Source organism: Electrophorus electricus, chromosome 1 (assembly GCF_013358815.1).
Source record: "Electrophorus electricus isolate fEleEle1 chromosome 1, fEleEle1.pri, whole genome shotgun sequence".
Lineage (NCBI taxonomy): Eukaryota > Metazoa > Chordata > Actinopteri > Gymnotiformes > Gymnotidae > Electrophorus > Electrophorus electricus.
Genome location: NC_049535.1, coordinates 14,321,688 through 14,335,653, shown reverse-complemented (window position 1 = coordinate 14,335,653; position 13,966 = coordinate 14,321,688). Strand labels below are relative to the sequence as shown.

Sequence of the window (13,966 nt, the reverse complement as noted above, 5' to 3'; positions counted from 1 at the left end):
TTATTCGTACGTTTAGACGAACACGCCAGTTGCATGAACTGGCTAACAGAAGCGTCTTCCATGGCCTTCACGTACATAGCCGGAGTAGCCTACTCCAGGTCAGGAAAACCTTTCTGATCGTGCCCCCTTTAAATACATTTTTAAAATGCCGATATATAACTACGACTCTGCGGTAGGCCAAGTGTTCAAACAGCCATCAGAATTAGAACGGACACACTGGGGCGTAACAGGATGGGCCAGAAACGGACCTTCCTTTAGTTACCGCTACTAACTACACATTCTTAACGCGCGTTTTCCCCATCGGCGCGTGCGTCTCATCACCGGTTGTCGCACGTGAGTCGTTCACGGTTGCGTTATTTCGGTGCTTGTTGCCGTTCTGCGCGCACACGTCCTCCTCCTCCCCAGCGCGCTCCCCCGCTTGGGTGCGATAAGCAGGCGAGCTGGGAGGAGCCGTTGTCTCGTGTGCCTCCCCTCCTCCTTCTTCATATTCTTTCAACGGGAGAATGAAAATAACGGAGAGGGGTCTCGAGCGGAAAGGCGTCATTTTAGCCAGAATACGAGTCACGGACGGAGAGCCACGGGGTTGGCTGGCAGATAACTGGAAGAAGCCGAAAAGAGAGAGAGAGAGAGAGAGAGAGAGATAGAGAGAGAGAGACAGACAGACAGACAGGAGGGGGGCGGCCATAAAAGCGTCCGAATCGTTATGTTAAGGGCACGGAAATAATTCGCCTTTTTTCTCCGCATCAGCACCACCGGGATGGACGTGGTCCTTCTCGCCGAGGACGACGCTGTCGGTAGACGCTCGAGAGCCGAAATCGTCCTCATCCGCGACTGAAACGCGCGCCACGGACCGACGGACGGACGGACGAACGGCAGCGCTCGGGTCTCTCGGTCCGCGGGGGATCCGGAGGTAGCCCACCGCCCCTCTGCGCTCCTACGGTGCCGCGCAGCCGAAAGTACGCGGCTCCGTTACAAGAGCCTGTGCCGGTAGCACGTTAGGCACGAACAAAGGCTTTTCGTCACTGCAGAACTGGGATGCCGCTGACTTCTGCCATAAACTCCACGACCGGATCAGCGCTTTGTCCTCAACGAAAATCTAGATTTCCCTAAAGCGGGCGATGGGTAAGTGGTTTTAATGGAGCTAGGGCACTGGGAGGGACAGCGCACCTTGGAGTGGGTGTGCTGGTTTTACCCAAGCTGTTGGAATTCAGTTCTGCCTGGGTTATGAGAAGCGATGTGAAGGACTTGGCCAAAACAGAGCAATGATATTAGTGAGGAGCAACATCAGGGATATAGAGATTGTGCATATGTATATTTTCTGGAATGCCTATTTTATTATTATTATTATCGTACGCAGTTTTGGCACTTGTAAGTTTCTCACGGCTGTAGGCTCATGTTGTTATTGTCGGTTTTAGTGGATACTGGGCCATGTGACATTTTATGACTTTCTCTTTCGGCTTGCAGGCATCGTTTCCCCTCCTTGTCAAAAATATGTTGCTATTTTTAAGCACTCAGTTGAATTTAGCAACTCTCAAAGGCTTGTGAATGTAACGGGAACACGGACAAATGGAAATAAAGTAGTCTCGCAGTCTTGGTCCATCGTTCTCTGGCTTCTTTCTGCCGTTAGGTTGCGTGAATTCCCCCACATATTAGGGCAGAGGGCTAGGCCTAACATAGCAGCATGGTCTGGCTCTGATGGCCAGCCTGAATGTGATCGGATGCTGTTAAAGTAGGCAGCACTGCTCGGTGCGAAGACCAGGTTCGGTTCTGTTGGGTTCAAGGATACTGACTTGCAACGCAATCTCACGATCGAACCGTGTTCAGTAACCGTCCCATGTTAGTCGTGCTACGCCTAGGAAAGATATACGGTTGTTTTGTTACCAGCCATAAGTTGGTCTAAAAGCACATAACCAACCTCCATGCAATATTTAAAAATGATGATTTTTGGTCACTGTAATTTCAGTTTATTAGAAACACCATTGGAATGTGTATTAATGTCTTTCTAAAGGTAACAATTAGTCATTAGTCACTACTTAAAGGCAAGGTAAAGGGTGACCTGTACATAGGTCTGTGCTGTATGTACTTCACAAGATAATCCACTAGGCTGATGTGGGGTTTGGTAGTCACTTAACAATAAGGCTATGGATTGTATCTGCTTTGCATCCCTGCTGTGACAAGGTGAGATCTGATCTTACTTTCTCTGCGTAAAAAAGCACACCAACCTACACATTTGCATTTTCCTTCCTGAAAGTACTGTAAACATCGTTCCTCAAGGGCTATTACAAGGGTATTATACATTGTCAAGTATAGGAAGAAAGTATCTACAGTGAACAGCAGACGGGTTGGGCAAAGCCCCTGAGGGGGCCGGAATCTCCGTGCCAGGCAGAAGTGTTTCCCAAGAAAGGTTGATGAAACTCGTGTCTATAGGTAGGAAAATGAAACATTTTTGCTAATAGTGTTAATGTGATCTGATCGCAGTGCAACTCGCACCAGTTTTTTCATGCTGTCAAGTGAAATCTGAATGTGATCAGATCATGTTAATGTAAGGTGTAAACAGACTTTTAGAGGTACACATCAGCTCCTGACTGAATTATTATTACTCTAGCGTGTGGAATGCAAAGAAATCAAAGTTGAAACTGGTTGAGAAAGTTTGAGGTACCAATTAATCTAGTGAGAAAATAGATTAACAGAAATCATTGTTAAAACATTTCCTGGTTAGAAGTTTCAGAAACCATGGAGGTGACATTTGTCTGGAGCTGTAGGATTCCAGGCTGTCAGGTGCTACAGGGTTGTAGTTCAACTCAGTGTACTATCTTTTTACCTCTAACACACCTGTGTCAACTCAATAACAGCCTGACAGTTTGAATCAGTTGGATTGCACTTTATGGAGCTTGTTCTAATTTGGTGCATTTCCTGTAGCCGCAGCTATCATGTGGTTGACCGTTTTAACAATGGTATCTTGGAAATTCTGGTGAAAAGTTTCTATCCAGTCCTGGCAAATGCAGAATTTGGTTCTGCAAACTACGAAAATGGCCCCCTCAGATGTCTCATTAACTTCCAGTGACTGCTGGGAAGCGATCATGCTCTTCGTCCATCGGTGCCTAGCTCGTGGCCTGGGGTGCAGTGCTTGGCACAGGACTGACTAGCAGTTCTCCCACATCTCTGATGTGACATCTGTCACTGACACACCCTCTGGCAAGATCTCGCCCACTTCTTTTTCTCTGAATCTCTCTCTCCCTCTTTCTCTCTCTCCAACCTCTTCTGCTTTTCCTCTTTACCCTTAGGTATGTACTCAGAGTCACAGTGCATAATACAGGAACATCTTTCCCCAGAAATAAATGAAAGAGGGGAAAGGAGGGAGGGAGGGAAAGGTGCCATCCAACTCTGCCACGATGTGAGCAACGAAGCCGATTTCTCGTGTGGTGTTTGATGCCCTGTGGTGGAATGGCACTGGAACCTTACCCCTCACCAGACACACTCACTCACTCACTCGCTCGATCTCTCTCAATGAGCTCTGGTCTGCCTGCGCATCTGAATCTGATGAGACAACTTTTGGGACATTGCCTTCCAGTCCATGTTAATGGAATAATTATCATATAAAAGACAAAACTGCTCCAAGATCAGTGTGTACATACAGCTGTCCACTCCGTTAAAGAATGTTTGTGTACAGAGTGGACGTCAGCCCCCTCCCCAGCAGATCTCTCCTGATGGGAATGTTGCATAAGAGCACGCAGGTACACCAGGTCCCAGAGAAGCCGTTTTTGATTAACTGTGATTTTGATTTTCCTTGTCTTGCTCAGCAGCGCTTAATGTCGTGGCCGATGGGAGTCTGGGCTACAGATGGTGTAGACTTCTAAGAGTCTTGTTGAGCTCAGAAGAGATTTCCCCCGCCAGAGCTTACAATACTGAGGCAACACAGGCATTCTAGAAGTCTTTTATTAATTCTTGAATCCCTGGTTTTACTGAACAATGGGTAAAAGACCAAGCTGTTGAAAAGATCATATGGTCTGATATGTTAGCAAGGTCGAAGCTGTTTGATTACATGTTAATTAAAACTTTGTTCTGCCTGGGGTTTTTTTTTTTATGTCAATAAACCAATTGTAGCTGGCATGTCAGCATGCTTAATAAGAAGTGAAAGATCTTTGTTTTTAATTAGCATAACACAATTTGCAGTTGCTACTTGAGTGCTGCTAGCATTCCTCTGTTATTATTGATAGTAGCAGTTTGGTCAAACTGCTCCCTTGTTGTGTAGTTTAGCATCTTGGATTTTGCCGTCATGTACTTGGAATTCAGAAATGAGGTCTGCAGTATTCACCCTTAACCTGTGTGTTTGGGTTCTTCTGTATTTTTTGCAGTTGTTTAATTACTTTTTCCCCCTTCATGGAGTGCGATTATTATTGTCTAGGCTTTCCTGAGTTGATGGAACACCTCCAGCAGCTAAAGCTCGTCTCTGCTGTCTCTATTTAAGGCACCAGACACTTTTATAGACACACACTTTTATAGACACGCACAAACACACACAGCCACTCTGTCAGGGCGCAACAGAAGACCTGGCTTGCAAGACTGCTGCCAGCACTGTGACTTCCCCTCTACGTGCTGCCTTTTGTCCTGCCAGTGTCACCTTACTGGACACACATAACCTGGGGAAAATGGCACTGACCTGTTTTTGACCTCTGTGAATGTGTCAGGGAGGGGAGAGATGGATGATGGGACGTTCCATTTACGCCCTGTCAGAGGGGTGACATGTAAATACAGGCCGGGGAAGAGGAGCATACCAAGCGGTAACTATATTGTGAGGACAAAATGACATTGCAGGTGTCTGAGTTTAACTGTCTTTCTCCTGAACTGGATCCAAAGCAATCTAAAAACATTATTCATACCTGCATATTTTTTTTTGCCCTTCCAGTCCTCTCATGTTTCTAAGTCCCTTTTGTCTAAAGCCCCCCAAATATTTTTTCTGTCCAAATCAGTAGAGAGGAACACAGAGTCGGTCACTGGCTTTTATTTTGCCGAAGACAAACTGGCATGTCCCTTCTGGTGTGTGTGTGTGTGTGTGTGTGTGTGTGTGTGTGTGTGTGTGTGTGTGTGTGTGTGTGTGTGTGTGTGTGTGTGTGTGTGTGTGTGTGTGTGTGTGTGTGTGTGTGTGTGTGTGTGTGTGTGTGTCTGTGTGTGCCTGTGTATATACGCACGCGTGTGTGACAGAGAATCTTTTGCCTCGAACTTGCGGGTCATGTCCATGGATCCCGCAGTTCAAAGCAGTATAGGATCCGGATAGCAAATTCAGCGTGGACCTCGAGTTGGGCTCCCTCCTCCCGGCCGGCACACTTCGGCGGACGCTACGCTCCCTGGAGAGGTGGGGGGAGAGGAAGAGAGAGCGGGCAGCTGCAAGGCTTCTGTGCCAGACAGCTGTCTGCTATGGTCTGGCCTGCCGTAACCAGGGACGAGGACAGGAGGAGGGGCACAGAGAGGGAGAGCCACAGACGTGTCGATGGGATTCTCCACCAAGTTCTAGGCTGCCTGGGGCATGAAGACCAATTCACACTCATTGACTCCCACACTCACGAAAGGTAGCACCCACTCAATGGACTTTATTCGCCACTGAGTGAAAAGGTCTACATTTGGCAGTTTTACCCACAATGGAACACTGGATTTCTACTTCTACTTCCCACTAGACTTTTTACACTTTCCTGGCACCACAAAAATCATCCCGCCATCTCAATATTTTGCCAAAACTGCATCAAAATAGTGTAAACTGTAGGTTCTTCCTCTCAATACTCAAAGTTCTCCAAAGATAGCAACACTGTTTGCTTCAGTCAGAGTTACTAACCCATTTGGGATCAATTTTCTGAATCATGCTTACTACTAAATATTGCACAGGTTTGATGAATGATTTTGCCATCGGTGTCTGGATCCAGTACAGTTTCACCACACAACTAAGTCAAGCCTGATTGGTAGAACATAACATGCACAGAAAGACATGCAGCTGCATGCTTACCAATTTAAGTCCAAAATTATTTAAGTCTAAATTCAGTGTTGCTATTTGTATAGTATATATGCATAGCACATCGAATGTGTGTGTGTGTGTGTGCGCGCGCGCGCTTATAAACTCTAACAGAGATCACAGTCCTTATATCATGTGGTTTGGAACTTAATTTCACTTTTGCTGGAATCTCTTTAAGTTAAATGGAAACTTTCCTTCTAGAGAACCTAGCTCCATGCAACAGTCCTCTGGTTGGGGCTTCACTATATATCCTTTGCCTCCATATACAATAGCTCTAGTATACTCCAAAGAATTTTGTTTCAGCCGCTTGGCTTTGCTAGTTAACGACAGCCAGGAGGTGGAATTAATATGGAATTAATCTGCTGATTACCCAGCAGAACCTAAAACTTATCTATTTCTACTTGTCCCAGCAAAGCCCTCTGCAATGTGATGCAAGTATGCAGTATGGAAATTAATATTCTGACAAGTAAACAGAAAGTTATGTTGTATGCATGAATACACATAAGCAGTCTAAACAAACAGTTTCTTCATTTATTCATTTAACAAAGAAATTGGATTGTTGTCAGAACTGAATCCTGTGTCAAAAGCTGCACTCGTGCAAGTGTTTTCCTGCAGGTTTGGCAGTTGAGAACACAATGAATGTGGTCAGGAGTGTGGCAAAAATAGAGAAGGTGCATCTCAAATCATGGCACCAGTCTGGTGTGGCATGTTTCAGAGCTGCTACTGTGTTTTGGGTTCTCTTTTTAAAACTTTTGTTCTGTTCAGTTCAAGCCACAAGTCTGTTCCTTCAGAGAAACAAGTAAGCACTGTAAAGAGGGATATCGCATTAAACCCCCCCCCCCCACACAGTTCTGCACTGACCAGCACACTGGCCTCACTGTACTGCCACTGAGCAGGACCAGTTAGAGCAAAAGGACTGTGTTTGTCTTCAAATAAAAGATGTATCAAGTTCAACACCCCCTCACATATTTGTGAGTGTTGGTGAGGAGGCCCTCTTTATGAGAGATATGTTATTTCAGACTGTTGCCAAAATTGCTTTTGTCTGGATCTCGGTTCGCATGGTCTGTGTGTGCATGTGTTTGTGAGTCTGTGATACAGCCTTGACTAGCTTAGACGTTTGAATAAATTAACTGCGTTTACAGTCCCTTTGTGTTTCTATGTTGTGTTAAGGCAAAGTGGAGAAAAATGAGTCACTTCATTTTGTAACTGCAAGACATAGTTGGATGATTGTTGTGCTATTGTGGTTTTCCGTGCTGATTTTTTTTCCAGACAAGCTGAGACAAAAAGCATACCTTTGGTTAGTTTTCTCAGTCACTTCGGTTTAAATAGACATTGCAGCCCTAACAAACACCTACAAGAACCAAATTCCTCTTTATAAAGTCACACCAAGGACTCAAGCTAGGTGAAAAAGACTGTTTAAAAGTATTTTGTAAGACATAAGTAACAGACCTGAGTAACAGCATTCAACTAGGATGGGGGTCTTGACAATGAACCTCAGTAATTGTCTGTTGACCATGGGGCAGACAGGAAGTGATTAGCTAGGGGTCATTGCATTTTATAAAACTAAAGTGATGCTAACCTACAAGTCTGCAAGCCACCCTTTTTATACTGCACAGCTCTTATAATTACTATTTGTTTAAGCTGCTATAAACATTTTTAACCCCTGATGCAAGCTATTAGTGGGTGAATCACAGGGCTCTTAGTCTAAGCAATTCATCAATTTCACAGAAATGCTGGGATTCAGAACAGGTTGGTTTCTGAGTCAAGTGCGATAGGTTTCCCACGTCAGAAGAAGACAGCAAACCCGACATGTGACCAACTAGCTAGAAGAAAACGACTGATTGGGATTGCCCATAGACCTCTAGTCTGGTGCCCCTCTCTCCCCAGGTGATGTAATTATCTGAAAATCAAGACCTTGAAGTTGGTTCAGTGACCCTAGCAGGTGCTAAAGAGGGTAAAGGATGATTAGGTCCTAAAGAAGGGGCACTGGGTCCAGTCTAATATTTTATGTGAATGAATGAATGAATGAAGTTATATTCATATAGCGCCTTTCAAGGAACCCAAGGTCGCTTTACAGTTCACACAAACAGACTTACGTGTGTGCTATGATTTGTTGAATCAAAGGGGCAGTTACAGGGATTTTTATTTAAAACAAGATGTTTGCCAGTTAATTCTGAAATATGCACTTAGCTATTCTGTCTTTTTTTTTTTTTATTTTATTTTAATAAACCCTGGAAATATGGCATCCACCTTATTTGTAATGGATAGTTATTTTCCTTGCACTCCTTCAATAACGTGCATAATCTGTTTCAAATTACTCGTGTGTGTACGCTTGTTCCTTACTGTTGTTATTCTCCATGGATTGGTGGCCTGTGTGTTCCTGAGGGCTGGGCATGACTTCCAAGCCGTGAAAACCTTGCACAAGAGCAGCACATGCCAGCACCCCTGACAGCAGCCCCTGACAGGGAGAACAGCACCCCGATATTGCAACCATAGCAGTCATTCGTAATACTGCCAAGTAACCAGCTACTGTTGCAGCACTGGAGACCAAGTCTGTGCGAAACAGTTGTGTAGTGTACCAGCCCAGCCCTATCAGCACTGAATGCTGTCCCTCTTCAGACCGCCTCCTTATATGGCTTTTTCTGCTCGCTCCTTTGTTTGAGCCACTGCGCATCCCTCGCTTGGTGCTCTCGCTCTCTCTCTCTCTTTCTGCCTGTGTAACACAGGGCCGCCCAGATGCCTCCGCTTGGCCTCGAGTTGACCCCACGGCAGAGAATCTCTCAGTTTGACTCTTGTTCTTATTGGGTTGGAGCGATTACTGTAGTACCACCGTGCTCAGCAGAAACAGGCTGTTTTGGGTTGAGGTCCTTCATCAGCTCCAAATAGGTCAGGATGCGGCTAGGACCTGACCGTGCACCTCGACCCGCGGTGACGGCTCTCTGAGTCTCACTGCAGCGTGGTAGCTTTTAGGTGGAGCGTCTATGCATTCAGGTGGAGCAGCGTTTCATGGCAGCATTTAGGTGGAGCGTCTATGCGTTCAGTACGTACCTCTCAAGTTCGGTACATTTAGTACGTGCCTCCCAAACATGAATGTGGAATTCAGTCCATTCAGCACAAGCAGAGGCCACTTCTGCCAAGAGGTTCTTCAGCTAAACTATGGTCTTCATAAGGGTAATGTTACAGATTTCTGGGTATTATAGGTTTATATGGAGCCCTCTGGTATTTCTTCCTCTGACTGGCATGGGTAGTGATGAGAGAGCCTAAAAACTACGTTTGATAACGTGAGAATTGATTTATTTATTTTTTTACAATTTTGTTTGTTCATTTGCTGTGTGTGTGTGTGTGTGTGTGTGTGTGTTTTTCTTTATTTTAAATACAAGAATCACACCTAAAGGTTAAGTGCTGCAGTAACGTACGCGGTTGATGTTTCTGCTCGCCTCTGTTTATCGTCAGCGGAGGTTCTGTTGACTCGTAGGTCTTCTGGTGCCAGCTCTATTAGTACATCCGTCGCTTCTCCACTTTACGAAAAGTGAAAGTGGCCCCGCTGTGGGCCTCTTACCACACAGAGCTATTAAGACATCATCAGTTGATCTCAGCTGGGTTTCTATAAGCCACCTGCAGTGCCGAGGAATAACGGCTCCATCTCTGGCCTGCCACCTCATTCTGTATTTTCTTCGGGCCTGAAGCTGCACTCTCTCCGCACACCCTACCGGAACATCCGTCAGCACCTCGCGTAATGCCGCAGATCCACGACTCCGTGCTTTGCCAGGGGACACCTGAGAGGGGCCCCTGTTCCCAGGTCGGCTTTGCCTGTTAGGGTTGATGATTAAGGTGAGTGTGGAAGGGCGAGGGGCTGATCCTGGGTCAACGCTGTCCTGTGGAAACAGGAGGACAGTGTCATTTTTCACAAAACAATTCAGGGTGGCTGTGTCGTGCTAGAGGCTGTTGTTGAGGATAATGGGAATACCAGGTAAGGCTGGCAGACCCTTCTGTTTTGGGAAAATGACACTGCGCCAATCCCCTAGGCTAGTTTTGTTTTCAGCATACAGTAGGAAGGGCATTAGGAGAGTGGGAATGAAGAAGCCAGAGATATGCATGTTGAAACCTTCGCTGTCCTGCATGGTCCAGGGTGATGAATATTACTGCTTTATCTCAGCACGTCTGGTTTGTTGATAAACCTTTTTTTTTCCCCCCCGCCATAGTTTTTCACATCAAATAAGCTTCAGCAAAAAGTCAAGGAAAGACCTGAGGTAGAATGGAAAAGGTAGGCGAGATGGAGAGGCTCTGTGTGATAGGCTAAATTACGGGAGAGAAGGAGCCTGTTGTATGGACAGAGGGGAGCTGTGATTGGACGAGATATTCGAGCTTGGCCACGCCAGCAAGCCAAGAGAATGGGCTTCATTGTACAACTATGTCCATAGTGGCAGTTAGAAGACAGATAGGCAGACTTAGAACAAACACACACATGTAGACAGCTCCTGGGTCCAGGACCTGCCTGACCACGGGGCAGCGGCTGACATGCGTTGCCGTAGTGACAGGCACAGATGCTACGCGTGATCGGGTCCAGGTGGGCCGTCAGCTATGCGGGGGGCAGGCGTGCTGTTGTTGGCCTCTTTCAGAGTTGCCTCGTTGGCCTACACACACAGTTGCGTGCGTGTACGCATCCTGTGCCCCGTTTTCGCATTTGGGGCACTGGAGCTGGCATTGCTCTGTTCCTTCACTTCCAGAGCTGGCATGGCAAAATCTCTTTGGCATGGTACAAGCTTTGTTGGCACGCACTGGCACCAACTGCTAAGCATGATTCAGAATAAAGATAGCCGATGACAAATGTACGCGTGATAAACACACACACACACACAAACAGACACCAACTTACTCTTTCACAGTAACCCAACAGATACAAAATGCCACAACCAATGGCCAGCTCTTTTCACATACACCCACACACTCACACAGGCACGCACGCACACACACACACACACACACACATTTCCACTTGTATCCACTCATAAACTGACGTGCTTGCATCCCTGTTCTCACACTTTGCGCAAATACACAAACACCCTCTTGTTCTCAGAGTGTCACAGCTAGATCTCCGATTCAGTCGAAATTTTTGGGCTCAGTGTAGGCGGCTGAACAGAGAACTCACACACCGAGTGTGATTCTTTATCATCAGCTCTGGTTGACATATGATGGAGCAGATTATGAGCTGTTGTATGGAAAAAATCAAGGGCCATCAACTGCATCTGTAAAATGGAGAAGCTCCCTGCATGCTGATGATGGGTGTTATGTAAAGATAATGAAAAAAGTCATGCTGACACTGTGATGTGTATCACTGCTGACAGGAAACATTGGTATTGTTGAACATGTTACCCTGTGGTTGTATTTGAAATTCAACTGAAAAAGTTTTAGTTCAACTTTCATATCTGCCTCTGTCTCTCTCGGCTCATTTTTAACCACTTTAACGGAACAACATGGCATAGTAGTAAGCTGATGTTCTCATTACACACGGTGACTGAGACCACAGCTCTGACATGGTTAAAATTTATCCATTGTGGCATTACCTCACTTCCACGCACAAACAACCCCCCCTCCCCCCATCACACAGCGGTGATTCTGCATGTTAACTGATCACCGGACCCCATGGGAGACGTCCTGGAGCAGGGAAAACACTAGCCTGGGCAGTGGTGCGGACCTTTGGCCAGGCTGGGAAAGTTGGTTCAGCTGTGGAGGGTCCGGAACACCATCTGAGAAGTTGTTTCAGAGGGAGCCACCGACTAAGAAGCTCTGACATCGGTGGCAGAATGGAGAGATGGCGGAAGAGAGATGGTACATGGGTGGAGATGGTGGGAGGAAAAAGAAAACAGGAAGGAGAGATGGAGAGGAAGAGGCTTATTCTTAACTGCTTGGGTCAAACTTGAGTCTCCTGTCTCCGGTACCCTCCTCTCCTGCTGAGAGAGGCGGGTGTTTCAGCACACCGATGGATCACATTCGTAAGACAGAGAGAGAGGGAGAGTTTTGACAGATTTCTTCTTAAAGGCCATTATGTTTTTCATTATACTAACAATTTCTTCGTAAACGTTATGGCGGGGGATGGTTAGTGAATTAATAGGTTTTTTCAGAAATGGCGGTATGTTTTTCATGTATTAACAGGCTTCTTCGTAAACACTGTGATGGTGGTGCAGAAGAGCTGTTAGCAGTTCATGCATATATTTTTTTCTTTTAGTACATTTTGGCTTTGCATCTGTCACAGCTTCATACACGTTTTGGTTTCCTTCTGGCACTGTATGTGTGTGTCCTTGAATCCTCTTCTTGGTGAGTTGCAACATTGTGTGTCTTGTGTTTCAGAGTCACTACAGATGAGGTAACTCTTCTCCATCCCTTGGGAAGCTATATTGCTCAAAATGGCCTCTCCATATGCAATATTCATGGGAAAATTAATCAGCCAATTACATTTGGCAATGGTGACAGAGCCATTTTAGCAGATCACCACTAGGAACCGAGTAACTAGAGAAGCACTGCACGAGGCCGGGGTAGAGGCTTTCTAAAACCACCAAAATTTTCGCCAAACACTGCGAAAAGTCTCTTAAGAGCCTTTAAACTTGTGTCATATGACTACAGCTACACGTGACATTTTGACAGTGTCAGCTTTTTAAACAACAGTTTAGTCTAAACTTATGTACCCACAGCCCAATGTGGAGACATTGACTGTGCACTTCAGGGTAAATCTATAACTTGCTGGGCCTGATTGCAAAATATAATTCATGAATTATAGTTCCCAGGTAGACAGAGAGAGACAATGTGAGAGACAGAGGGAGTATTTGATGGTCCTGGCACTACACAGGTTAGGCTTTGCCCTACACAACTCCTGCATTCAACCAAATATACAAGAGCGGAGGGAATGGTAACAATAATTTTCTCCCACCCCTGAGGGCAGAGATCTGCAGTAGAGCGGGCAGATTAACACACTAGCTCCAAACAAGACGATGCGAGCACCAAGATGCCTGCCCGGTCCGTCCACAGCTGCGTGGACAGGGTTTCCCAGGATGGGGGTGGTGCCCTGGCCTCCTGCGACCTGCTCCTGCTCCAAGCCTGGCTTTCAGGAGTCACGTCACCCAAGCGACACTGAAACACTCTGAACACTCCGATTGAGAAAATGGGCTGTTATCTAGCAGGAAATAGCTTTTTAGCGCTGAAGATGATCCTTCTTTTGGGCTCTTCTGCTGAACATACAGAAGTGAAGGGCTTGAAAGTGTATCCTTATATTCTGTGCCAAATATGTTAAAAGTGGTTCAATGTTAACACACTAACATTGTGATGATATCCACAGAAGGCTTTGTTTCATCTTTTAAAGGATATTGGTGGCCCTGATTCAGTCTGTATCCAGTGCAATAAGGTTGTGATGAGCTCTATAGTGCAGTTTGTTTTCACACGTTTATTTTGGTTATGGCATTTGTGGTTATTTGTAAAACAGCAGCAGTGTATTGGCTGTATGGAATTACTCCACTGTACCCGGTATGTTCTCATGATGTTCTCATGCTGACAGTACTACATAAACACTAAGCATAGCTTTCTTGAGCCTAAACCAGGTTGCTCAAAACGCAAAGGACGCGTGGTTGTGGCACGTTGCTATAAAGAGGTTTAAACTCGTGCAAACAAATAAGCAACTTATTTACTCCCACCACCAGTGCAGAGAGTACAAGCTGTGTGTGTGTGCCATAGTCGAGAGAGTTAAATGTCTGACAAAACAAAGCTCACTCAGGCTATGTGAATGAGCTATGTTCATACGTTCAGGTGTGTTTCTTGGAGAACTTGCTGTGTGTATGAAAAGGTCACTTGTGTAGACCTCTCACGATCACTACATAATTGATCACGATTATTTGCTCAGACCGCATTTATTTTTCTCAGTAATATTTGATTTCAAAAGCATCAACAGAATATGAACTTGGTTTCTGTCATCACAAA

The 13,966-nt window shown here is 45.6% G+C and overlaps 1 protein-coding gene across 1 annotated transcript in view; it reads left to right on the top strand.

Annotated features, from left to right (window-relative positions):
• The first annotated feature begins 448 nt into the window (after window positions 1-448).
• mgat3b (beta-1,4-mannosyl-glycoprotein 4-beta-N-acetylglucosaminyltransferase b) overlaps window positions 449-13,966 on the top strand; it is a 31,856-nt gene continuing 18,338 nt past the window's right edge. The window contains exon 1 of the mRNA XM_027014635.2: window positions 449-1,122. The gene's annotated coding sequence lies outside the window, so the exon portion shown is untranslated. The remainder of the gene's footprint in view (window positions 1,123-13,966) is intronic.